This window comes from Oncorhynchus nerka, linkage group LG10 (genome assembly GCF_034236695.1).
Source record: "Oncorhynchus nerka isolate Pitt River linkage group LG10, Oner_Uvic_2.0, whole genome shotgun sequence".
In the NCBI taxonomy this organism is placed as follows: domain Eukaryota; kingdom Metazoa; phylum Chordata; class Actinopteri; order Salmoniformes; family Salmonidae; genus Oncorhynchus; species Oncorhynchus nerka.
In genome coordinates this window covers 73,798,433-73,825,878 of record NC_088405.1, presented here as the reverse complement: position 1 = coordinate 73,825,878, position 27,446 = coordinate 73,798,433, and the positions used below count along the sequence as shown (strand labels likewise).

The window sequence follows — 27,446 nt, the reverse complement described above, 5'->3', positions numbered from 1 at the left end:
TTACTCTCTCAGATATCTAATTTCATATTAGCCAATGCCCATCATGTGATCTTGTTTTCTCACAGGCTTCTATCTCAGCTCCGGAGTAGGCTACAAGTGAAGACCCAATTGCGCATGTCCTTTTCGAATTCGGATGTGCATATTACAGATTTTAGAACTGTCTACGTTTACTTTTCGTTAGCCAACAAGATGAGTAGACCTAACGAACAGCAAAAGCACTAGCCTATGTCAATCTACTATCCCCTATAGTACAAAAGTTGACCTATTCTATTGTCCTTCTGTGTGAGGAAATAAATAAATATTCCAAACCACCTGGGACAGTTGTGGGATGCGATAGATCCCAAATGTAATACAACAACTCACATCATAAAACATTTTAAAAGCAATGAGGCTGATGCAGCAGATCAGAAAGTTTAGCTTACAATATTTATAAACTATTCAGCCATTTCCTCACATTATAACCGCAGCAAAGCACACACTGAATGCAGCAGGCTATATTACACTTCCTTGTGTTACAAAATACATTTTACCAAGGCAAATTTTAGTCTTCATGTTCTGAATCATACATGTGGTGGAGGTCTTAAAAGTTGTTTCTGCGGATTACAAAAAGCTAAATTAGCATGACACAAGCTGAATTAAATGTTTTGAAAATATGACGCTCGCAGTACGCCCAGTGCTCTGTTGACATGTCAAAGAGACGCTTGTTTTCCTGAGAAATATTTTAAAAAGAACAGGAATTTCATATTAATATGAAAAACATGTACTAAAATATGTAAATACTACATGTTATGTCTAAAAATCACTGTCTTGCCTCTTATGTCCTCCGGATTCGAGAAGATGACGATTTTAAACGGTGCACCTGTCAGGTAGCCTTAATTCTCGCACAGCATCCAGCCTAGCTGACGCGATGCTATAGACATGTAAAAGTTGTAGCACTAATATTTCATTGGGGTATAAACGTAGTCACCTATAGGTGTGGTACATTTAATTGCTATTAATGATTTAAGAAACATGGGCTGGATTAAATTTAATGGTCAATGGTAATTTACCATTTAATGGTACATTTTTATGGTCTGCCCTAAAATATATGCAGTTGGTTACTTCATGCAGTAGATATTTCTATGTCCTGCTACTGTGATATTCTATAAAACGTTCCATAAATATTTTTTCTCTGACCTCTATTGATTTAGTCACCCAAGTAATTATTATGAGGGTAAAAACTCTTCTGAAAGGATTATGATAGAGACATGAGGTTTGGACCATTGGTTTTCTTAGAGGATTAACTACACAATTATCATATTTGACCCATTGGTCAAAATATGCATTTATGATTGGAAACCCTACATTATGCACACTGTTCTTTACAGAGCACACATAAAACAAAGAGTATATGATCTGGGGCATCATTAGAAGAAGCTGTGTCATCCCCCCCTCATACTATCTTAGCTTGAGCTGAATTGGCCATCGCTTGCTATTTTAAGCCTTTTTGGACCATGACATGATGAAATCATCGTCAATCATTATCACCTATCAATAGCAATTATGACTAAATCCGTAAATTAACATAACATTTCAGAAAATGTGTAACTTGTCATCGTCTTCTCCCTTGTGGCACTCTTGATAGTTCTCTGGGCCTCGCTGTTGCTCCACGGGTGCGTTTTCTCAACAAAGCCCAAAAGCAGAGAGCAGACCCTGGGCAGAATAGCGGGCAGGGAAAGGTGGCCGAGTCTGAAGAGGAGGACGAGAAAGAACTGAAGAGCTTCAAGGCTCAGCTCAGAGGAGATGGGCCCAGTCCCAAAGCTCGGAGGAGGAGGTGGTTGCGGGTGCGGAAAAGTTACAGCTTGGGCCTAAGGGTCTCTTCTTTGGTCCAGATGAAGAGGAGGATAAAGATCTGAGGGACTAGGACCTGCTGACAGTGAAAAGAAAAGATGTCTTCAGTCTGGAGGAGGTAGACCAGGATGATGAGGTGAGGTGGTCTGGGCTGTTGTGGTGCCAGTTATTTGTACACCAGTGCTTCTTAATCCTGGGGCCGCAAAGGCGTGCACCTTTTTTGCCTTAGCACTATACACCTGATTCCACTAATCAACTCATCAAACTTTTAATTTGTGAAATCAGGTGTGTAGTGAGTGCTAGGGCAAAAACTAAAATGTGCATCCCTTTGGATCCCCAGAACCATGATTAAGAAAAAATATTACTCCCGTTGCATTTAAGTTACTGAACATGTTATACATGACACAATTACTTCATGTTATTCTCCACAGCGACATGTAATAGCTTACAGTAAGAAAAAAACTAAAAGTTTATTAGGGAAATGGTGCGAAAGGTAAGAAAATAGTTCCGAAAAATTTAGCTAAAATGACTAGTTGTGGAAACCCAAATGGCTATAGTATATACAGTACATTTCCTTCAAAGAGTATACACACTACTTGGCTTTTTCCCTTATTTTGCTGTTTTACATAGTGGGATTAAAATATATATAATAAATAACTACTGTTTACACAAAATGGTAGAAAAAGTCAAACCTTTGTTAAAAAAAATGTTTTTTAAATCTATGAAAAGTAAAACACTATCTTGATTTATACAAGTATTCAACCCCCTGAGTCAGTACAGTTGAAGTCGGAAGTTGACATACACTGGTTGGAGTCATTAAAACTTGTTTTTCAACCACTCCACACATTTCTTGGTAAGTCAGTTATGACATTTCTCTAACAATTGTTTACAGACAGATTATTTCACTTATAATTCACTGTATCACAATTCCAGTGGGTCAGAAGTTTACATACACTTGACTGTGCCTTTAAACAGCTTGGAGAATTCCAGAAAATGATGTCATGGCTTTAAGAGCTTCTGATAGGCTAATTGACATAATTTGAGTCAATTGGAGGTGTACCTGTGGATGTATTTCAAGGCCTACCTTCAAACTCAGTGCCTATTTGCTTGACATCATGGGAAAATCCAAAGAAATCAGCTAAAACAAACAATTGTAGACCTCCACAAGTCTGGTTCATCCTTGGGAGCAATTTCCAAATGCCTGAAGGAACCACGTTCATCTGTACAAACATTAGTACGCAAGTATAAACACCCTGGGACCACACCGCGGTCATACCGCTCAGGAAGGAGATGCATTCTGTCTCCTAGAGATGAGCGTACTTTGGTGCAAAAAGTGCAAATCAATCCCAGAACAACATCAAAGGATCTTGTGAAAATGCTGGAGGAAACGGGTACAAAAGTATCTATATCCACAGTAAAATGAGTCTTATATCGACATAACCTGAAAGGCCTCTCAGCAAGGAAGAAGTCACTGCTCCAAAACCGTCATAAAAAAGCCAGACTACGGTTTGGAACTGCACATGGGGACAAAGATCGTACTTTTTTTTAAAAAGTGTCCTCTGGTCTGATGAAACACAAATAGAACTGTTTGGCCATAATGACCATCGTTATGTTTGGAGGAAAAAGGGGGAGGCTTGCAAGCCGAAGAACACCATCCCAATCGTGAAGCACGGGGGTGGCAGCATCATGTTGTGGGGGTCATGTTTGCTAAGGTGTATGTAAACTTCCGACTTCAACTGTACGTGTTTAAATCACCTTTGGCAAAGATTACAGCTGAGAGTCTTTCTGGGTAAATCAGTAAGATTGTGAAACACCTGGATTGTGCAACATTTGCCTTATTATTATTATTATTTTTAAATTCGTCAAGCTCTGTCATCTTGGTTGCTGATCATTGCAAAACAACAATTTTCAGGTCTGTCCATATATTTTCAAGCAGTCTTAAGTCAAAACTGTAACTAGGCCACTCATGAACATTCACAGTCTTCTTGGTAAGCAACTCCAGTGTAGATTTGGCTTTGTGTTTTATGTTATTGTTATCTTCTTAAAGATGAATCTCCCAGTGTCTGGTGGAAAGCAGACTGAACCATGTTTTTCTCTAGGATTTTTGTCTGCGCTTAGTTCTATTCTGATTATTTTTGTTTATTCTGTTAAACTCCCCAATCCTTAATGATTACACGCATACTCATAACATGATGCAGACACCACCATGCTTGAAAATATGGAGAGTGGTACTCAGTAATATGTTGGGGAAAATCCAGTAAAACACTTTGTATTCAGGACAAAACATGTATTGCTTTGCCAAATGTTTTGCAGTATTACTTTAGTGCCTTGTTGCAAACAGGATGCATGTATTTTATTCTGTGCAGGCTTCCTCCTTTTCACTCTGTCAATTTAGGATAGTATTGTGGAATATCTACGTTGTTGTTGATCCATCCTCAGTTTTCTCCCATCACAGCTATTAAACTCTGTTTTAAAGTCACCATTGGCCTCCTGGCGAAATCTCTGAGCTGTTGCCTTTCTCTCCAGCAACTGATTTAGGAAGGATGCCTGTATATTTGTAGTGACTGAGTTTATCGATACACCTTCCAAAGTGTAATTAATAACTTCAGCAATCTCAGAGGGATATTCAATTTCTGCTTTTTATTTTTACCCATCTACCAATAGGTGCCCTTTGCGAGCCATTGGAAAACCTATCTGGTCTTTGTGGTTGAATCTGTTTGAAATTCACTGCTCGACTGAGGGACCTTACACATAATTATATGTGTGTGGTACAAAGATGAGCAAGTCATTCAAAAATCATGTTAAAAAATATTATTGTAGAGAGTATACTAAGACGGAGCTAGCATGTTGGAGTGAACGGCTGTGCGTGAGAGGCTCCTGCAACTTTTTTGCGAAATAATCTAATTTAACCTACTTTATGGCACTTTTTACAACAAACATTTCTTTCTAATATAAGATTGTAACTTTTTATATGAAAATGCCGAGTAATAAGCGACCAAAGGACAATAAATCCACAACGGAGGCCTACTCCCCACTAAACAACGAGACAGACATGGCGGGAGGCACATGCAACAACGTGACACTTACAGAACTTACCCGGGCTCTGGGGGAGCTACGTGTTGCTATAGCTGAGGATCTTAAGGCCACTATTGCTGAACTGGACACCAAAATCGAGAGCATCATTCGAACGGTCGCTTCGCATGGCCAGAGTATTGTGGACCTTGAGAAAGCTTCTGAATTCAACGCTGGTAGGATCGACGAGTTAGAGAAGCTATGCACGTCATTGCAGGATACTGTGCAGAGGCTTTCTGTGAAAGTGGTGGACCTGGAGGGCCGATCCAGACGTAATAACCTTCGCGTTGTTGGTCTGGCAGAGGGGATAGAGGCGGGCTCTCGCCCCACCGACTTCTTCGCCAAGCTATTGAAGGATGCAATGGGATCGGATGTTTTGGATTCGGATCCCCAGCTGGACCGCTCACATCGCTCCCTTGTCCCAGTGCCTGGACCGGGCCAACGTCCTCGCCCAGTAATCATCTGTTGTCACAGTTTCAAGACCAAGGATCTTATCCTGCGTGAAGCTCGAATGAGGGGCAACCTGTCACATAAAGGGCATCCATTCCGTGTCTATGAGGATTATGCGCCCGATGTGGCAAAGCATCGCGCCGACTACAGAGATGTCATGACCAAACTCCACAAACTCCATCTTCGCCCAGCCTTACTCTTCCCTGCAAGACTAAGAATTACCCCGCCTTCCGGTGAGAAGATTTGGCTCTCCTCGGTTTTGGACGCAGAGAAGTTTATCCGGGGATATACACCAATCCCCGTACAGGTTAGAGTGCCTTGTTATTGCGTGTTAGGGTCTGCTCATGGACTCGAATCCATACTATACCATATTGGGTGAAAACGTATTAAACGGGCTCAACAAGGGCTACCGAGCATGTAAGACGCTGAGCAGACCAATGGATGGCGGTCAGAGCTCTCATTTAACGTTAAATTCACTTTCATCCCGGCTGTGCTCAGCGATGCATATTTTTTACTTCCAGGTTTGATCACTGACACCTTCGGACGGATATACTTATATTCCCCCACTTTTGTTTTGTTTCGTTATTTATTTTACAATCCTTACATTACTCTTACTACCATACCATTTATTTATTGCTTGCAGGGGACTGGGGGTGATGGTTGGGAGGGGGCAGACACCTGGTTAGCAAGTTGATGTTTTGTGCCGTTCTGCCTTTGTCTAGCCGTGGGCTTCTCTCCCGACTAGAGTCCCACCAGCCCTCTGTAGTGCTTATGTATGTGTAGGTGTGCGTACATATAATTACTATTTGTACTTTATTACTATTTTCTCTTAGCATTTTAGTATTATGTATGTGTATATTTTAAATCAGTGTAGATTGTTATTCTGGGGTATGAATGTTTGTATGTGTATGTGTGCATATGGATGTATATACATATTCTTTAAATATATATTTTTATATATGATTTTTTTGTGTGGGTATGTATACATACATGTATATGTGTGTGTGTGTATGTATATATATGTATATATAGGTATGTGTATGTGTGTGTGTGTGTGTATATATATATATATATATATATATATATATATATATATATATATATATGTATATATGTATGTATGTATGTATGTGTGTATATATATATATATATATAAGGTATATATTTTTATTTATCTTTTATTAAACATGTTTTTTTATGGGGGGAACGTTTAATTTAACAAATCCTTGTTCCGATCTCCTGACCCACAGTATGTAAAGGTACGGCTGACTATGTCGGTTGCGGATGGTTTATTTTTTGACCGGCAGTGCTTAGCAATATAATCTTGAGGCTATATCTTGCTTCTCTCTGGGATTGACCCAGGATGACGCTTAAATGCGCAATATGTTTAAGTTGCAACTTATTCGGTTTAGGTTTATTAGATGCTAACTGAACACTTAACTCGCGGGAGCCTCCTCAGTTCATATGTTAGTAGAAGTTCTAGGATAGTGAGAGGTGAACGTATAGTTGGGATTTTATTTTTGTTTTACCTCTTGTTCGAAGTCGCGCCGTGCTTTTTTGGCATCGGTCAGACAATGTGTTTATTATTTTTATTTTTCATTTTTTTTCTCTCCTGTTTGTACATGCCTGTTAAATGTGGGTTGATGGGGGGGGGTAAGTGTTGGGGAAATTAGGGGAACAGGGTGGGAAGTAAAGGTGCTTGCAGGGGGGAGGGGTGGGTTGGATACTGCTCGGGTGTAGGTGCCAAATATGCTGATCGTGATGGTTTGGTGCTATTTCTTACCTTTTTATCAAGATACATGGTATGCAGGCCACCATAGGAACTACAAACGAGAGGAGGGCGGGGCTTACATTCACTTCCTGGAATGTCAAGGGTTTAAACGAACCAATTAAGAGGGGCAAGGTCCTAGCCCACTTGAAAGCACTCTCGTCTGATATTATATTTTTGCAAGAAACCCATCTGAAGAATAACTCTCATAGCAGACTTAAGTGTAGGTGGGTGGGGCAAGTGTATCACTCTAACTTCTCTGCCAAAACGAGAGGCACAGCGATTCTGGTACGGATAAGAATTCCCTTTCTACATAAAACCACTATTGCGGATAAAGAGGGTCGGTATGTGATCGCAATAGGAGAAATCCACTCTACCTCAGTAACTCTACTAAATATCTATGGGCCAAACATTGACAACCCCTCTTTTTTCAAAAGAGTCCTTGCCCTGATTCCAGATATCTCCCATACTAACCTGGTCATTGGAGGGGACCTTAACTGTGTGCTAGACCAATATTTGGATAGATCCTCTACCCGGCGAACCCCTACCTCTTATTCAAGCGAATTCTTGAATACCTACATAAAAAATTCAAACTTATTTGATATATGGAGGATTGCTAACCCTACGGGTAGGGAATACTCCTTTTACTCTCATGTTCACAAGGTTTACACTCGAATTGACTACTTTTTGTTGGATGCTAGACTACTCCCCTATACCTGTAATGTGAGGTATCATGATATTATAATCTCGGACCACAGTCCACTCACCTTCTCCCTGAGATTGGGTGACATTGTACCAAACGAGAGGGTCTGGAGGTTGAATCCTCAGCTCCTCACAGAACCAACATTCTGTGAATATCTTAAAGACCAAATTACATTTTTCTTTGATACCAACGACAACACAGAGACCTCCCCAGCATTATTGTGGGAAACACTGAAGGCTTATCTGAGAGGCTGTATCATCTCCTTTCAGGCTGCCAGGAATAGGCAAAACAGAGGAAAACTGGAAGAACTAGAGGGACAAATTCACTTACTGGATAGGGAGAATGCTAGCCACCCATCTATGGAGAAACATAAAAAAATTACCTCTTTAAAATTTGAATATAATCAGATTCTCTCAACTAAAATTGCTAAATCTTTTCTCTATGCCAAGCAAAAATATTTTGAGTTTGGTGACAAACCACACAAATTACTCGCCAGACAACTTCGAAAAAATGTGAGTGACCGAATGATTCACAGGGTTAAATCTCTGCATCTGGGGAATTACTCTCTTCCCCCAAAGACATCAATGACAGATTCCGGCAGTTTTATGAGACTCTATATACATCTAAAGCGGATCCTAACCCCTTAATTATGCAAACATTTTTGGAGGACTGTAATCTTCCTGCCCTGAACCAGGAAGATTCTAACTTCCTGAATAAGGAAATATCTCTTGATGAAATTCGAGAAACAATTAAATCTCTAAAGAGTGGCAAGACCCCGGGCCCAGATGGATACCCTGGTGAATTCTATAAAACATTCAGCAACATGCTCTCTCCCTATCTGCACAAAATGTTGATTCAGGCCAATGAGGATGGAGCTCTCCCTTCTACTTTGGACGAAGCGTTCATTACAGTTATACATAAGAAGGGTAAAGATCCAGAAGAGTTAGGGTCATACAGACCAATATCTCTCCTTAATACAGACCAAAAGATTTTAGCAAAAACTCTGGCTAACAGGCTTAGCACTTTAATTGGCAAATTGGTCCATTCGGATCAGACCGGCTTTATCCCTAACAGAAACTCATTCTTCAATCTCAGGCGCCTCTTCAATATTATGTATTCTCAGAGGTTACCCCACGTGGACCTTGCCGTCATATCTCTTGACGCCGAAAAGGCCTTTGACCAAGTTGAGTGGCTCTATCTATTCAAGGTCCTACAGACATTTAATATTGGAGATAGGTTCATAAATTGGATCCAGCTTTTATATAGGAACCCCTGTGCCAGAATACTCACTAACCAATCATTGTTGCCCCGATTTAACCTCAACAGGGGGACAAGGCAGGGTTGTGCGCTGTCGCCTATGCTCTTCGCCCTAATTATCGAACCGCTTGCTCAGACGATTAGATCTCATGCAGCAATACACGGCTATAATACTAAAGATACTCTAAATAAGATCTCCCTATACGCAGATGACATCCTCCTCTATGTAACAGAACCCCAGGCTAGTATCCCAGCTATTCTTGATGTGATAAATTTGTTTGGTACCTTCTCGGGATACAGAATAAATTGGAACAAGAGTGAATTAATGCCCATACGGTCGCAAAATACCTCCTGGCTAGAACATCTCCCATTTAAGTTATCTTCAGAAAAATGTACCTACCTAGGAATTGTAGTTACCAAACAATACTCCTTACTATTTAAAGAGAATTTCCCCTCTCTGATACAAAAACTCAAAGCAAACATACTATTTTGGAGAACTCTCCCAATTTCTCTGCTCGGAAGAATTAATGCCATTAAAATGGTCTTCCTCCCACAACTGCTCTACCTATATCAGAACATCCCAGTATTCATACCTAAATCCTTTCATAAACAACTGGACTCAATTATCAATCCTTTCATCTGGGATTATAAAACACACAGGATAGGTAAAAAAACACCTCTGTAAATCCAAGATGGAAGGAGGATTGTCTCTCCCAAATTTTATATTTTATTACTGGGCCGCTAACCTCCGCATTGTTACGTTTCTGTTGGATGACGTACTCCCGGTGTCACCCCTTCTCTATTGGCGCTGTGATTTTGTCGCCTGTCAATCTGGAGATGTCACTTTATTGTAACAATCCTATTATACATAGCACAGTCCGAATCTGGAAGCAAATTAAAGTCCACTTTGAGCTTAGACCAATGTCATTCATGCTCCCTGTCGCCAGGAATCCCTCCTTTGCCCCTTCTAACCTTGATAACACCTTTGAGCGATGGGGAGAGTTGGGGATAAGTACCATAGGGGATTTATACATAGAAGGGACCTTTGCTTCCTTTGAGTTGCTGAGGGAAACTTATAATCTTCCCAGAAGTAAATTTTTCAGATGCCTACAAATTAGAGACTACGTTAGAAAACACCTCCCAACATTTGGGAATGCTAAACCTTCCATGTTTGACGGATGCATAAAAATATGCCCCACCTCAGATAAAGTGATATCGCGTCTATATGATGCTTTTCAATCTGTTAGCACACCTTCTACTGATGCCATCAAGGCAAAATGGGAGGAAGAACTAGGGACTGACATCTCGGTGGCAGACTGGGAAGAGAGCTTGGAGTATATCCACACATGCTCCATTAATTCCAGACATCGTCTCATACAATTCAAGGTATTACACAGATTACACTATTCCAAAACTAAACTGCATAGGATATTTCCTGACACATCCCCTACATGTGATAGATGTCAGGCTACGCAGGGTACACTACTCCACTGCTTTGCCCTATGCTCTAGCTTGCATGGTTATTGGTGTGGAATTTTTAGGATCCTCTCTGAAGTTTTGGAGACTTCAATAGATCCAGACCCGCTTCTGATAATCCTGGGAGTATCTGAGTCCCTAAACGGATTAACCAACCCCCAAAAACAACTAATCTCGTATGGTCTCATCTCGGCAAATAAAATAATCTTGTTGTTTTGGAAAAGGAGGGAAGCGCCCTCTACCAAATTATGGCTCAGTGAATTGGCAAACACTGTACACTTAGAAAGAATTAGATATATTCTGAACAATAAATTATCAACATGTTTATTTTTGGATAGGGGGTGGTAATTATCCCAACTTTGAAAAATAAAACTCTTCTCCAGGGTTAGGTATTAGAAGACTGAGGCAGTAGGGCTTCCTCTACCTTCTCATCTGGGCTTTGCTCCTTTGATGTTTCTTTTGACCCTGACAAACTCCCCAGTCCCTGCCGGCGACAAGCATACCCATAACATGATGTTGCCACCGCAATGCTTGATAATGCAGAGGGTAAACATTGCATTCCCTCCACATTACTGGCCTGTATGACAAAGTGAAAAGAATTAAGCCTGTGTTTAAAAAAGTCCACTCCAAGTGATCCATTCTGTTTGCAAACGAGTCTGTTAAATAATACTGCAAGACGACATGGCAAAGAAATTAACTTTTTGTACTAAATTAAAAACTCCAGGCTTGGGTCATATCCAATACAACATGTGGAACCTAATGTATTTTGGAGTATTGTTGTGGAGGCATCATTTTATGGGTATGCTTGTCACCGGCAGAGACTGGTTGGAGTTTGTTAGGATCAAAATAAATATGAAAGGAGCAAATCCCAGGTAAAAAGTTAGAGGAAACCCTAACCCTGGGTTATAGTTTAATTTTCAAAGTTATAATGGCTGCCAAAGGTGCTTCCACCAAGTATTAACTCTGAGCTGTGAAGACACAATCAAGACACCTTAGTTAGAAAACCGTAAATCTATATATTTGTAATAATTTTTTCTTAGACTTGTGGACTAGTCTGTGTAGATTGGTATGAAATAAATAGAATGTATTTCCTTTTGAGATAAAATTTTAAGGCAGCAAAATGTGAACTTTGCAAGGGATTGTGGACTTTCACTTGCGACGAGCTAGGTGCGCTTTTGTTTTTGCATGCGTCTGTAGTCTCCAGTTTGACAAGCGGTTCAATTATTGCCCATCTCCAACCATCTGTTTTCTACGGAGTTGCCAACTTGCAATGTCGTTGTCTCATATGCGATGCCCTGAGTCATTGGCGCTTGCTGTGCTTCAGCCTGGCTTTGCCTTGCATTTCTGTAGAGTTCTGTTGTTTATTAAACTTCCATCAAAGTTAGGTACAACATGTTCCAGAAGGCTTAATGACTCCAGTCTACACACACCTGGCAGTGGATGGATAAGAGTTAATGTCAGATTTCATTTTGGCCAGATGGTTCCTCTCTGCTGGAGAGAGAACCGGTAAATCACTGTTTGCGCTGAGTGCCCACCTACAGGTATGTCCCTTAGCAGGGGATGTAGATGCTGAAGTGGTGACCTCATCACTCAAGACTAAACTGTCTGTTAAGTGAGGTGTAGGCAGCTACAGCTCTTAAACCCCTACACAAGTGCACACTTGTGTGACTCAGCTTATTACCTTTTTGCCCCTTTCTCAGGAATTGGAGTGGGCTGATTGAAATGCTCAGTTTTTCCTGGAGGAAAATGGTTTGTTCCAAGCTATTTGTTGCTTATATTTAGAGTTACTGTGCACCTTAAGGGAAAAGATTTGGGCTAGCTCCCATGTGAAGTTGGGAATATAACATCCTGGTTTTCCCGCAAAAAAATGACAGCCGTACGATAGAAACAGTTTGGAGAAGAAGAGTGTTTGAATAGAGGTCAGGGTGAGTTTATCCATCTCCGGCTATCTCTTTCATTGACTCCTCTGCAGTGGGATAATAATATGCTGTAGGTGGCAGAGTCACAGCTGCTGTAGTGTGCCTTCAGCTAGAGTGTGGGAGGCTGCGGAGTGGTGCTTTTCTTGTCAGACATGATTCACTGTCTTCAAATGGGGGAGGAAGATTTTATTTTTTACTCTTCATCACTATAGATTCAGTGAAATAATCTAGATAAATGTAGCTATCTACAGTCTCATGAGAGGCTTATGAGAGGACGGGGTCAGTTAAGGGTCTTTCAGGGCCATTGTATATGAAATCATTCAAATGAACATGTCTTTGTTTGCCTAGGGGAGAAATGGTTTATAATATAGAGGAATTTCTTAAGTTATTCAGGTCAACTTTCAACACGAGTTATAATGAGTACCCCCAAAAAACTTGCCAACTGTCAGTTTACACAGACTCCTAGAGAAGCCTTTTCTCCCTGAAATACCTGTCGACTCTTCAGACCATATACTTCACCTCCAGCATGTGACAATAATTAGGCTGATTTGTGACACTGTCACTATCGTGGTCTGGACGCTATGCCTGGGGATGCTTTCATCTCCTCTATCGAGATCCGGGTGACTTCACCCGTCACCCCAATTTTTCAATACAGCTGGCAGGGTCTGTTCAGCTCAATTGCCTCTGAAATTGTCACTGTACCAGGAGAAACAGAAAGCACCCAACATTTCTACTGTCACTGGCCTTATCCTGTCCCTGAGGGGCTTAGAAGCTCCTTCAGATAGTGTTTCAAGAATTATGGGTGGTATTGACGTTGTGGGTGGTATTGATGTTTTAAAATATCAATCATGTCAATGACTGCCGTCTTCTGGTACAAGGGATCGAGCATATTCATACCATTCTACTAATTTCATGGTTTAACCAAAAACGTTAGGGTCAATCAGGGTTTTTGTATACTCCATCATTGGATAACGTAAAATAAACTAATTATTTTCTTCACATGTGGATGCCATCATTTATTTTTGGTCTTTGAGGTGGTGATAGCCTAACATAATAACACATCCTTCATTGTGTCCTTTTAAATGTAGCTTTGTGAGTATGAGATTGATTGAGGCAATCTTGTGAGAGCAGCCCCCTCAGCCTGCAATAACAATCTCAGGGAAGGACATAAGTCCGTTGACAGTCCTCTTTGTCAAATGACACCTTTCATTGGAAACTAACCGCATGGCAATTCCATTATGCTAATTGCATCCTTGTCGTCCTCTCACACCCTTACTTTGAGAAGAAACCGTCTCCTGCCAAACCCAAATACCCTTGGACATCGCGTTGTAGGTCTCTCCCAAATTGAGAAGGCCTAGCCTTATCATAGAGATGGTATTCTATAGGCTTATATAGTATTTTTATTTTATTTATTTATTAAACAAAATGTTAAAGTAAAAAAATCTTTCAAAAAGGACACCCGAGCGGCACAGCGGTCTAAAGCACTGCGTTGCATTGCTAGAGACTTCACTACAGACCCTGGCTCGTTCCCAGGCTGTGTCATAACCTGCCGTGATCAAATCAAATTTGTGCTGTCACATGCTCTGAATAAAACAGGTGTAGACCTTAAGAGTGAAATACTTACTTAGAAGCCCTTAACCAACCCTTAACCAACAATGAAGTTACATAGATATGTAAAAAATAATAATAACCTAGTTAAAGAGCAGCAGTAAAATAACAGTAGCAAGGGGCTACCGGTACAGAGTCAATGTGCGGGGGCACCGGTTAGTAGAGCTATTATGTACATGTAGGTAGAGTTAAAGTGACTGCATAGATAATAACTAGAGTAGCAGCAGGGTAAAAGAGTGGGTGAGTGGGGTGGGGGGACAACAATGCAAATAGTCTGAGTAGCCATTTGATTAGCTATTCAGGAGTCTTATTGCTTGAGGGTAGAAGCTGTTTAGAAACCTTTTGGACCTCGACTTGGCACTCCGGTATCGCTTGCCGTGCGGTATCAAGAGAGAACAGGACAGATCAGGAGTCCCATAGGGCGGCGCACAATTAGCCCAGCGTCGTCCGTGTTAGGGGAGGGTTTGGCCGGGGGAGGTTGGCCGTCATTGTAAATAAGAATTTGTTATTTTTATGACTTGCCTAGTTAAATAAAAATAACATGGAAGCACTTGTTCACAATCAGATCAAGTAACATTTGATTTGTCACATGCTTCAAGACTAACAGTGAAATGCTTACTTATGGGTCCATTTCCAACAATGCAGTGTTAAAGATAAGATCAATTAAATAAAAATGTAAATAGTGTCACGATGAATAAAAACAAACTGAATTACAAATAATAAAACAAATACTAAAAATAACATACAATACAGTGCATTGGGAAAGTAGTCATACCCCTTGACATTTTCCACATTTTTTTTTTACGTTACATCCTTTCCCCCTCATAAATGTAAAAAGAAAATACCCAATAATGACAAAGCAAAAACAGGTTTTGAGAAATGTTTGCTAATGTATTAAAAATAAACTGACATCACATTTACATAGGTCATCAGAACCTTTACTCAGTACTTGGTTGAAGCACCTTTGGCAGCGGTTACAGCCTCGAGTCTTCTTGGGTAGGATGCTACAAGCTTGGCACACCTGTATGTGGGGAGTTTCTCCCATTTACCCTTTGCAGATCCTCTCAAGCTCTGTCAGATTGGATGGGGAGCGTCGTTGCACAGCTATTTTCAGGTCTCTCCAGAGATGTTGGATCGTGTTCAAGTCTGGGCTCTGGCTGGTCCACTCAAGGACATTGAGACTTGTCCCGAAGCCACTCCTGCGTTGTCTTGGCTGTGTGCTTAGGGTCGTTGTCCTGTTGTCAGGTGAACCTTCGCCTTAGCACTCTGGAGCAGGTTTTCATCAAGGATCTTTCTGCTCCGTTCATCTTTCCCTTGATCCTGACTAGTCTCCCAGTCCCTGCGCTGAAAAAATCAGCTTCACTATGGGGATGGTGCCAGGTTTCCTCCAAACTTCGCACTTGGCATTCAGGCCAAAGAGTTCAATCTTGGTTTCAGCAGACCAGAGATTCTTTTTCGCATGGTCTGAGAGTCCTTTATGTGCCTGGCTGTCATGTGCCTTTTACTGAGGAGTGGCTTCCGTCTGGCCTCTCTACCATAAAGTCCTGAATGGTGAGATGGTTGTCCTTCTGGAAGGTTCTCCCATCTCCACAGAGGAACTCTGCAGCTCTGTCTTAGTGACCATCGGTTTCTTGGTCACCTCCCTAACCAAGGCCCTTCTCCCCCGATTGCTCAGGTGGTCAGTTCTAGGAAGAATCTTGGTGGTTCCAAACATCTTCCGTTTAAGAATGATGGAGGCTACTGTGTTCTTGGGGACCTTCGATACTTCGGAAATGTTTTGGGTTCAGCTGTAGAACATTTTGAGGGTCTGAGGGCCCATGCCAAATCTTTTCAGTCTCTTGAGGGGGAAGAGGAATTGTCGTGCCGACTGTTTGGTGTGTTTGGACTAGGGTTGGGCGATATCCAGATTTCCAGACCATGATACCAGTGGCGGTCAGTGACGTTTAAGATGAAGGAAGACACAAATGTATTTTAGGAGTTTGGCCTTAATTCTGTTACAGCATATTGGATGACTGTCATTCATATTACATTCTCCCAGTTCCGCTACACACAGCCTATGTCGTTGTCACCATATTAGCTAAAGTAAAGTAACGTCATAGTCAACATAGCTAATAGAAGGAACGAGTTAGTAAAACCGCTACAATCATGCAGTACAGTGTAGTAAGCAGTTTATCAGTTACACCAGTGGGCCCCGGTGGCAATACTTTTGTAAAACCAGAAGCTTACCTTGACTTGGAAGAGTTCCCGTGTTGGATAGCCATAACCAGCTAACTAACATAGCATCCCTCTGAGCCTGGTGTTTGAGTAGGCTAAACTAAGTAGCTGCATTTGCTAGCTGTGAAAGTGAGAAAAAAATGGAATATAGCAAGCTCTCTCTGTTTTTGAATACATTAACTTGTTTAAAAACTGTTAACTCGGTGAGAAAGACAATAGTTTAACTCACCACATTTTATGCACTGCAGTGTTACCTAACTGTAGCTTATGCTTTCACTACTAGATTCAATATCTGATCCTTTGATTGGGTGGACAACATGTCAGTTCGTGCTGCAAGAGCTCCAATAAGGTGGAGGATTAATGTGTATGTCTATGGAAGGGGGTGAGAACCAATATTCCCAAAGGACGACGGAAGCTAGCTGTCCTCCGGCTAAACCATGGTGTTACCCTACAGTGCTGTTGATGCTACTGTAGACCTTAATTGCAAAAGTGTTTTAATAAATTATTTGGTCAAATGTGAATATGATTTATCTAAAAATAATCAAAAATGTAATGTTTCACTATTTTTATGAAATTCACAGAGTAGGATGGTCCTCCACTGCTTCATACTGTGCCTGTGCCATCTTGGGATATATGTGATTACCGGTAGTGGACATCATTTGTGGAAAAATATTTTCAAATGAAATAATAAGCCCCAAAGACGTAAATTACCAGAATGCTAACAAGTACTAAGGAATCCCCATAGCAGATGATAGGTAAATGCAAACAGACGCATGTAAATATTTACTTCTAAGACAGATGATCTATTGCACCTTGCCTATGCCGCTCGGCCATCGCTCATCCATATACTTATATGTACATATTCTCATTCACCCCTTTAGATTTGTTTTTATTAGGTAGTTGTTGGGGAATTGTTAGATATTCCTGCACTGTCGGAACTAGAAGCACAAGCATTTCGCTACACTCGCATTAATATCTGATTATCATGTGTATGTGACCAATAACATTTGATTAGATTTGATACCATATTGGGGTATACTGTATTACCGGAAGTGCACACAAGGGGCGCTAATTCAAAATAATTTATATTTAATATTTTGGGGGACCAAACAATTTAGGCTGTAACCAAGAAGCTTGATCTTGACATCTGTCCACTTTGCTATCAAATTAGCAAACCAAATGCATGTCTGGAGCCCTGAGCTGGATATAATTTGTTTGACATCTTAGATTTCAAAATACCCCGGTATACGGTAAAACATGATTATTGTTTACCTGGGGTAATGTTTGTGGTGGTTAATTTCTGTATTACAAAATGAGGAGAGAGACAAACTTCACACACCAGTCAAACTACATCTTTAATAATAAGAGCTTTGCAATAGCAATGACTTTCACTGATGTGCCATTTCTAATGATCCATTGAAAGTGACAACACATAAGTACAAAGATCTTTTATAGCCAAGATACACCCCTCGCAACCTACACAACGAACAACAGATACATAGAATGGTCACAAGGTTAAGATTTGTATGAAAGGTATCTATAATACATAGCAGACAGCAACTGTTGTGTCAACAGTTTTCATTGTAAAGACCAGTGTCTGGTCCTCCTACTCCAAACTGGAACCGTCTCACCCTGGTACGGTATAGCACAAAAATATTACCTCATGTTATCTGGAATGCTCTTTAGGTTTTATCACCTAAAGACATCGTAAATCTCCTCCGTCAGTGCTATCTCATAAAGGCCCTCCTCAGTAAAACACACACACAATAGTTAACAGAGTACTCTATTCTGTCGAATAAAACAACCATTATAATACAATACAAGCATTATAACATAATCTTGCAATTTCCACATGTTTCTATCCATATTAATTTTCTCTGGTTCACTTACTATTGGTAAAATGGCCTTAGGAAATTGTTTCTATTGTCCTTTTAACTTTTGTTTTCCGATTGATACCGTTTGTGATCAAATGTTTTAAAGACTGAGTTAATTCCAGACGGGTACATTGTTATGCTACTAATCTGGGGTTCTCTCTGCTCTTTTTTCAGTCTATTGGTTTTTTTTCAAAAGTTTTAGAGTTGTTGATGTAACTTAATAAGTCCCTGCTTTAAATGCCTGGTGTATGCTCTGTTTTGTTTCCCAAGCAAGTGCTTTAGAGAACTATTACTGTCAATCTGGCATTTAGCTAATGTGATGAAACAGTTTGACACTGAGCCTCAGGACTTTTCTTCTCAGTCGAGTTAGTTAATTTCTCTCTTCCTCTCCTTTACTTTATAATTATTAAGAGCGAAAAGAAAGAATGCTCAAACTCTGACCATAAAGACTCACCTTTTGCATAATGCTAAGTCCTCTGAGGATGTGTTGACTCCCCCATTCCCCCCTATTGACAGTTGTGTTTGGTCTGGCCCATTTATTGAAGGATTGATTGTTTCATTGATTGACTGAGCATCTGATTCTCACTCTAATCCATGAATTGTCCCTCAGCCATTCATTTCAGGACCGGCATGAATGTCAGCACCGGTGTTGAGGAATGCTCCTGTCTAGTGATGGAACAAGCAATAAATCACCTCCAAGATTTGACTTACCCTCTACTATGATGTGTCTAATCATCACATTTCATTATGAGTACATTCTTGTTCTAACCTGAATCCATATTGAAGTTTGTTTGCTGTCCTTGCCTAACTAAAAGTGCTAAATACATTTTTAAAATGCTTATAACGATATCTTAACTATAAGAATTTGTTTCAATGTCCCTCCCATTCAAAAAGCCAACCTGCCAGGTACCAAACCTTGAACATTTGAACTCGCAAGAAAAGAGCAACATGCACTGGAATACTGGGCTTTTGCTTACTCCAAAGGTGAAGTAGAGCACGTGCTCTTAAATCGGGATCAAACATTTCTCACAGTCCTTTTTTTCCTAAGCTGATGAAATAAAGAAGGGGGGTAAGATTTGACTTTGTGGCTCCTATCTCCTTATCTTTTCAAATGCATACAGAAAGCCATGCCCCTTTGTGGAAACCGCTGATATTGGATTTCTAATCAAATTGGTTTTTCCTCTTTTTGACAGGGCCCATAATTTTGCCATAGAAATGCAGTGCAATAACTTCACACCCAAAGAGATTGAATTGACTCATTCAGAATAGAGGCAAGACTGCGCCTCCAGTGGGAAAAAGCTTATTAAAACAGGGTGGGCTAGGTAATTCCTAACTCCACCTCCCAATTTAGATTCTCAGTGGGGAGATAAAAACTGGGGCAAGAGGGGGAGTAACATTTACTGATTCGTTTTGACAAGAGAGTTGGGACAGAGCGGAGCGGTTGTTGTCATGTATCACTAATTATGTGCTCACCTCACCAGGGTTATGAAGTGAGTTTTGCCACAGGTTGTTTCATTTGCTGACGGAATTAATCAAATGCCCCCCCCCCCCCCCGGCCCATCACACACACACACAGAGACGTCCTCTCCTCTGCCTCACATTCTTGTATTGCTCCGGTAGCCTGCTAGTGTCCATTGTTGTGCAGAGCAGTTCATTTTGTTCCTTAATGTATTCCGAATGGTTGCTGTGGCTTTGAATAGGGCTCTCAAAATGTATGGCACTAACTTCTGTTGGCTGAGTCTATGTTTGTCAGCAGAACAAACTGCATAGAAATGCAATGGAAGTTTTTCTCTCAATTTTTCTGAGATTACCTTCAATACATGTATAGTGAGAGAATTAACAATTATTTCTTGGTTTGGGGGAAATGGAATATCTTTCAGTATGACAACATTCCCAGAATGATGGCCATTATTTCATATTTATGCCACATCCTTTTGAATCACATTTTTCTCTCTACCAAATGCTCACATCGGTTATTTCTAATTGAAGATGGTGATCAATGTCCCCAAGGGAGGGATGACTTCAGTTGTTAAACCATAAAATGCACAACCTCGCCAATTGAGACCAAATACGTCAATATATGGTTGAGCGAGCACACCGACATAAATTGTGTAGTGGGTCATTCTGATGTGAAAACATAATCAGGCATGCAGTATTTATTAGGGCTGGGAATTGCCAAGTACCCCACGATATAATATTATCAAGATAGTTAAGTGCCGATAATGTGATTTTATTTGATTCGATGTTCCGAACATATTGTTCACCATATGTCTGCTGCAGGGGGAAAAGAGAGTCATGAGAAAACAAAGAGCTGAAAACAAATTGGCTCCCTATTTAAAAAGATGGAGAACAAGCTAGGAAAGAAAAATACTGCCCTTTTGGTGCAGGTAACTAGCCAACTAGCTCAAAAATATAGAGATAATGTCGATCTGATAAATCGTCAAAAACAATATCCCCATATGTAACTATATATACTTTTTGTCTCGTCACTAATATTATGCCACCTTCCAAGTGCCGACTCAGCAGAGTCTACTGCTCGTTAAACTTAAGTCATATTCCAAGGACTTGTTTTATTAACACCCTAGGCAAGAGCACTCTCTATCACTCTGGATACGAGAGAATATATGCTGGAATGTGCCAAGGAAAGTTGGTTTACCCTCTGCTTTGACTACAACAACAAAATGGGAACTGCACTGAATAATTCCTAGGGAATAATCGCTGTTGCGGAACAGCAATTCAGGAGTGAAAGATTCCCTTCATTTATGTTATGTCTAGTGTCCTTGTCAACTGCTTAACCAGAGGTGATCTGTTATCTGGGCAAACATTGGAATGTTGTTTGATGTTGCAGCACTGTAAAGCCTGCAGGTTGGATTTGGCCCAGATCCTAATTAGAGGAGCAATGGAAAATTCATACATTTCTTGAATCAATGTTCCAGAATGCAGAGGTTTTATTATAACTATAGTGTACCACTGACCTTAGTCTTGATTTCTACCTCAGAGGACAGGCCAGCTGCCCTGTAAGTAAATAGTTTTGACACAATTTGATAATTCTATTCTTTACTACCAAAATAAATGGCAAAACTACCCTCTGTCAGGGGCTGGGAATTTCATTTTGTTGCACAGTTAATTTGCCGAAGCAATCAATGAGTGGACAGTACTGGTGGTTCTCTGTGAATTTGTCTTTGTCATCATTCCTGAGTCTCCAATCTGCTGACCTACTGTCTAGCTACCTCTAGCCGAGATCAGCAGGGACAGACCGTTTCAACATGATCAATGTTATGAGGTGTTACATTGGCAGTGAAATTGTGTTAGGTTGATATGTACATATATGCAGTGTTCTGATCATTTCCCCTCTCATCACAGGAAAGCAACACCATGAAGAAGACTGAAAAAGAGACAAAGTTCAAAGAGGCCAAGAAAGTCCTGAAGAGAAACTTCCAAGTCAACATCAAATGAGTCTTCACGGAAGAGGGACAGGTCTGTACAAACATTTTTCTTCCTGATGACAAATTTTTCTTTTGAGTCAGATCCAATAATAACCGTTTTGGTGGCTTCAGGCTAAGCTAAATGAGAAGACCACTTATTGTCAAAACCAGTCTGTTTACCTCACTAACAGCCTTTTCACTCAGAGAAAATTAGATGGCACGTGATGTTTTGTGTATTGATGCTCAGCCAGCTGAAAATTCAATTAAGGACACTAAATTGTGTGTGTGTGTGTGTGTGTGTGTGTGTGTGTGTGTGTGTGTGTGTGTGTGTGTGTGTGTGTGTGTGTGTGGATGTACTCGCATTTGTGTGTGGGTAAACGTGTTTGTGTGTGTGCGTGTGTTGATTCCCATCCAGCTGAAAATTAGATGGCAAAGTTGCAGTGTGTAATTTAACTGTGTGTTGATCAATGCCCCTCTCTCCAGATGGTGCAGCAGTGGCCCCCGTTCCAGAGGACGGCTGTGCCAGCCACAGAGGGGGAGGAGGATGATGGCACAACTGGCATCAATGTGGAGGAGGCCAGAGAGAGGCTGCGCCGAGAGGACCTGGAGTTTGACAAGCTGGAGTACAGACGTAAAGTCAAAGAGAAACACAGGGTAAGACTGTAGTACATCTGTCAAGTTAAACAAACTCACAGGTTAAGACTGCAGCACAGCTGTAAAGATCAGTCAAAAACACATAACATGGAGCAGAAAAAGCAGGCAGAAAAAACACAGGGTAAGACAGTACACTACACTGCGACCAGAAACAATTCACCCGGATAATAATAGTTGTAATTATGACTTCGCTGTGCCATAGAGAATAAGCTGATTAGTGACCATTATGCTTGCATCATTACTACAGAGAAAACATCTTATTTCTAGCCCAAACCAAGCAAATGATTTTCTTTCGCAGATTTGCAATATCGCATTTTACATTCATAAACCATGTTGCGGGCCTTTCTAAAACTACTCACAAGCTAACAACCTGGTAACCACAGATGATGGTAACTTATCGAGTTACCATCATTAATACCTTGAATATTTTTTTCTTCCATTGGGCTCTTCCATTTCTTTGTGTGCTCCTTATAAAAAATGGCAGTGTAGGGCCCTGCTGTAGTGCAGTCACATCGTAAAACAGTAGCTCCACTAGCCCATACAGCAGCTTCAGGGTGCAGAGAGAGCGTTTTATCCTAATGGGTATCTGCAGATAGGTACAGGAGATACATGCTGCTAACAGACTGCACAAATAAATAAATACAAGTATTGAAAATGAAGTACGAACCGCATAATAATAACATGCATGACTTAATGTTTTCCTGAATTGTAACTGCTGCAAGGTCCCTTAAGGTACCTCAACCTGGTTGGATGTTTAGATGTATCACTGTCAATGGAGCCAGTTAAAGGCTTTAACTTAATCTCCCCACTCTGCACCCAGCAGGTATGGAAAATAAATGTCACAGCTGTGACACGTGCACACTCACTCACACACACGCACAGACACACACACACACACACACACACACACACTCACTCACACATACGCACAGACACACACACACACACACACACACACACACACTCACTCACACATACGCACAGACACACACACACACACACTCACTCACACATACGCACAGACACAAATGCACACACATTCAAAGACGCATACAAACTCATAGACGCACACATTCTCACACACACGCCCGCCTGCCAGCCCGGAGGTTATTACCTCAGTGATTGAGGAGAGGCATGGGCCAGATGGGGTTCTGGAATGACTTGAAGCAGCTGTTGTAGCTGTACGATATCAATGGAAACCAGATGAAAGCGATAGCAAGGCCAAGCGTTCAATAAGCTTCAAAATGTACTCTGCACATTAAATTCAATAACCCGTCAGATAGGGAGACTTAATAGTTATCAGCCTCTAGGTGGTCTTTATGGGCCTTGTATTGGGCTTATACAGTTGGGTCTGAAATGATTGACACACTTGATAAAAATGACTATAAAATAAATAACAAAAATACTAAGCTATATTGTATGTTTAAAAAAAAAAGTAGGAAATTATTTTATACTAATACAATTGCTCAGAAAAATAGATTTTGATGAAAGGTGCAATGTGCAGATATTGCTCCCTAATTTCCTGCTTGCTAAAATTGTAATAGTTTGCCTAATTTCAGATTGTGACACCGTAGGGATGGTGCCAGGTTTCTTCCAGACGTGATGCATTTGCATTTAGGCCAACGAGTTCAATCTCGGTTTCATCAGACCACAGAATCTTGTTTCTCATGTTTATGGTCTTTAGGTGCCTTTTTGGCAAACTCCAAGCAGGCACTCGTGCCTTTTACTGAGGCTTCTGTCTGACCACTACCATAAAGGCCTGATTGGTGGAGTGCTGCAGAGATGGTTATCCTTCTGGAAGGTTCTCCCATCGCCACAGAGGAACTCTAGAGCTCTCTCAGAGTGACCATTAGGTTCTTGGTCATCTCCCTGACCAAGGCCCTTCTCCGATTGCTCAGTTTGGCCGGGCGGCCAGCTCTAGGAAGAGTCTTGGTGTTTCCAAACATCTTCCATTAAAGAATGATGGAGGCCACTGTGTTCTTGGGGACCTTCAATGCTGCAGACATTTTTTGGTACCCTGCTCTACGGACAATTCCTTCACCTCATGGCTTGGTTTTTGCTCTGACATGCACGGTCAACTGTGGGACCTTATATAGGCAGGTGTGTACCTTTCCAAATCATGTCCAATCAATTGAATTTACCACTGGTGGACTCCAATCAAGTTGTAGAAACATCTCAAGGATGATCAATGCACCTGAACTCAATTTCGAGTCTCATAGCAAAGGGGCTGAATACTTCTGTAAATAAGTTTTTAAATTTAAAATTTAATACATTTGCAAAAATTTCAAGACCTGTTTTTGCTTTGTCATTATGTGGTATTGTGTATAGATTGCGGAGTAAAAAAAATATTTAATCAATTTTAGAATAAGGCAGTAACTTAACAAAATGTGGAAAAAGTAGAGGGCTCTGAATACTTTCTGAAGGCACTGTATTTTTGTCTGTGCTTATGGACTGCCCTCTTCAATTCATACCACATGTTTTCAATGGGGTTCAAGTCTGGAGACTGAGATGGCTATTGTGAAATTTCGATTTTGTGGCAAATATAACTATTTTGATGTGTGCTTGTAGTCATTGTCTTGCTTGAAGATCCACTTAGCCTCCTAGCAGAGGCAATCAGATTTTTGGCTAAAATATCCTGGCACTGGGTAAAGTTTATGATACTGTAGACCTTAACTAGAGCCCCAGGAGTAGTGGAACAAAATAGCCCCATAACATCAAAGATCCAGCACCATATTTTATGGGGTCATTTTCTGTTCATGAATTCTCATTTTGATGCGTATGTCATCCAACAAATGTAAACGCCTGGAGTTGGCTAAACAGCATTGCCACTTGGATTGGAACTGGTGCTTTGGTCAGATGACATGAAAATAGAGCTATTTGTCCACACACCAGTGGTGGGTTTGGCATTCAAATGATAATGCATGAGCAGAAAAGAAAAGAACCCCATACCTACTGTAAAATATCGTGGTGGATATCAAGGATATGGAAGAATTCTGTATGGAGGAATGGTATAAGATCCCTCCCAATGTTGTTCTCCAACTCGTATAACATTTTAGAAAAAGGCTCAGTGCTGTTATCCTTGCTAGGTGAGGTATTGAAAACAGGTTTGTCAATAATTTTTTATATTTTTATTTGAGAAATTGTGTTAGTATGAAACAATATATTTTCCCAAATTTTTGGAGCATACAATATAGCTCAGTATTTTAATTGATTTGATAGTCATATTTTCCAATCTTTGTCAATCATTTCGGAGTCCACTGTATATGCCAAGAAACATGAAGGAACGATAATTGATATCGATTTGCCCATTTTAGCCTTTATGAATAACGTGTCAAAATGTAAGTCATTTCTAAACCGTTTCCAATGTGTCTAAACACAGAAGTGTTGTTTCAAAAGCCTCAGTGGTACTGCAGTATAAGCTGTAACATTTGCGTTAGTATAGTACTGGGGCATAAACTCTATTTGAATACGAGTGTTCTAGATTTGCCCAGAGGAGAAGTCAAAGCCTGTCCTGCTGCACCCGTCCCTCCCACTCACTCCAGGTTATATTTATAAGCCGAGATATATCACAGGTTGGAACTCAAATGAAAATAACTGACATAGCTGAGTCTGGCACACAGCTTGGGAGCCCGCAGGCAGACGGCGGGAGATTGGGCTGGGGAGTTCAGTTAATATTTTCAAGTGTGAGCTTCGTTTCTCTCCACTAAAAGTCCTAAAATAACTGCAGAAAGTTTGCTCAGCTTATCTAACTGCTGAATTATATTTCTCCCCATGCTCGTTGCTACCTTATTTAGCTTTTATGACGTGATTATCTTCTGACTTGATTGGAGGCAGTAATGACTGGCCTTTGGAAGGCAGGTGTGTTGTGGTGAATATTGATGAGGTTAAACATTGCACAATGTGTAGAAAACCTGTATAGGATGGAATGGAGTCAATTTAGCAGAGTAGTCTATGTCATTTTTGGGGGGGGGACTCTATGCTATACAATTACCTTTTAACTCAAGATTACTGCAAACTAAATACCCTACTAGTGTTTCACTTTAGTGGTATAGGTTACAGTACATCAAAACCTATATCTGTTCTTTAGACCTAGGAAATGCTTTTAATTTGCCATTGTCTAGACAATTAAGTTATGCCTCAGGTACTCCCCCGCACGTCTACTAGGCTTACCTGTTGTGTTTAAAACCTTGTCCCTTTCATTTGTCATGCTTGCCGAGCATTGCCAAGAAGGGGTGATGTGATGACGGCTGATGTGTAAAGGAGAAAACAGACGCTTTAAAATTCCATTTTCATTTCTGTGCAGCGAGCTGCCTATGACAATCTGAGACGCGGGCCCAGAAATCAATTAGCAACATGCTCCAGCACATGAATCATTCCTGACTGGCGTGCTGGCTGGTGTTCTAAATATCCCCCCTCACGTAGCTACCACTCTGTTTCTGGATGTTCCGCTAGGGCCCCACTCAAACGCTGTTGTCATCATTTGACTTCAGTGACAAGGGGATCATTCTAATTCCAAGCTCTAACTTAACTTTTTGGCCCATACTTCTACAGTAGAGAGCCAACACACCTCTCTGGACCACTGTAGCTACTGCAACTGCACACAGCATGCTGACAGAGTGACTGGAGGCATACTGACAACTAGATGGGCAGGCAGTTACTAGTCTGGTGGCCGTGGCCCATGTTAATGGAGGGCAGCTCAGTGGGGAAATGGTATTACTCTCCCCAGACCATCTTAATGGATCCCTAACTTATTGGTTAGTCATGACTCCCTCTGGTGTTCTTTCTCCCACTCCCTTTCTTATGCACTTGCTATCTCTCACCCTCTCCCGCTCTCTCTTCCCCTCAACCCTTTTCTGCACCGTTTGGAGGCCGGGCCAGGGTAGAAATCCATATTTTGATTCGGTCATGGCTAGGGTTGCACATTTTGTGGAATGTTCAGAGGTGGAACTTTCCATGGGAATTAACGGAAATATAATGAATATTAATACCATTTAAATGTAGATGATTTTTGCATTGAATATATTTACCATATCATATGGAGACAGAAATATAAACCTTATCATAAGTAGACATAATTGCAAATAATGAAATCCTTCCAATAGACAGTTGCGCTCTGAATCGGTTGCTGTTGGTAGGATTTTGAGGATGATTGAGGCAACCGGGGAAAGAGACTCAGATCCACAAAGTCCCTTCCAC

General features: G+C 40.8%; 1 pseudogene; it reads left to right on the top strand.

The window, feature by feature from the left end:
- Positions 1 to 27,446, top strand: part of LOC115135997 (probable ATP-dependent RNA helicase DDX10) — a 126,737-nt pseudogene that overhangs the window by 42,205 nt on the left and 57,086 nt on the right.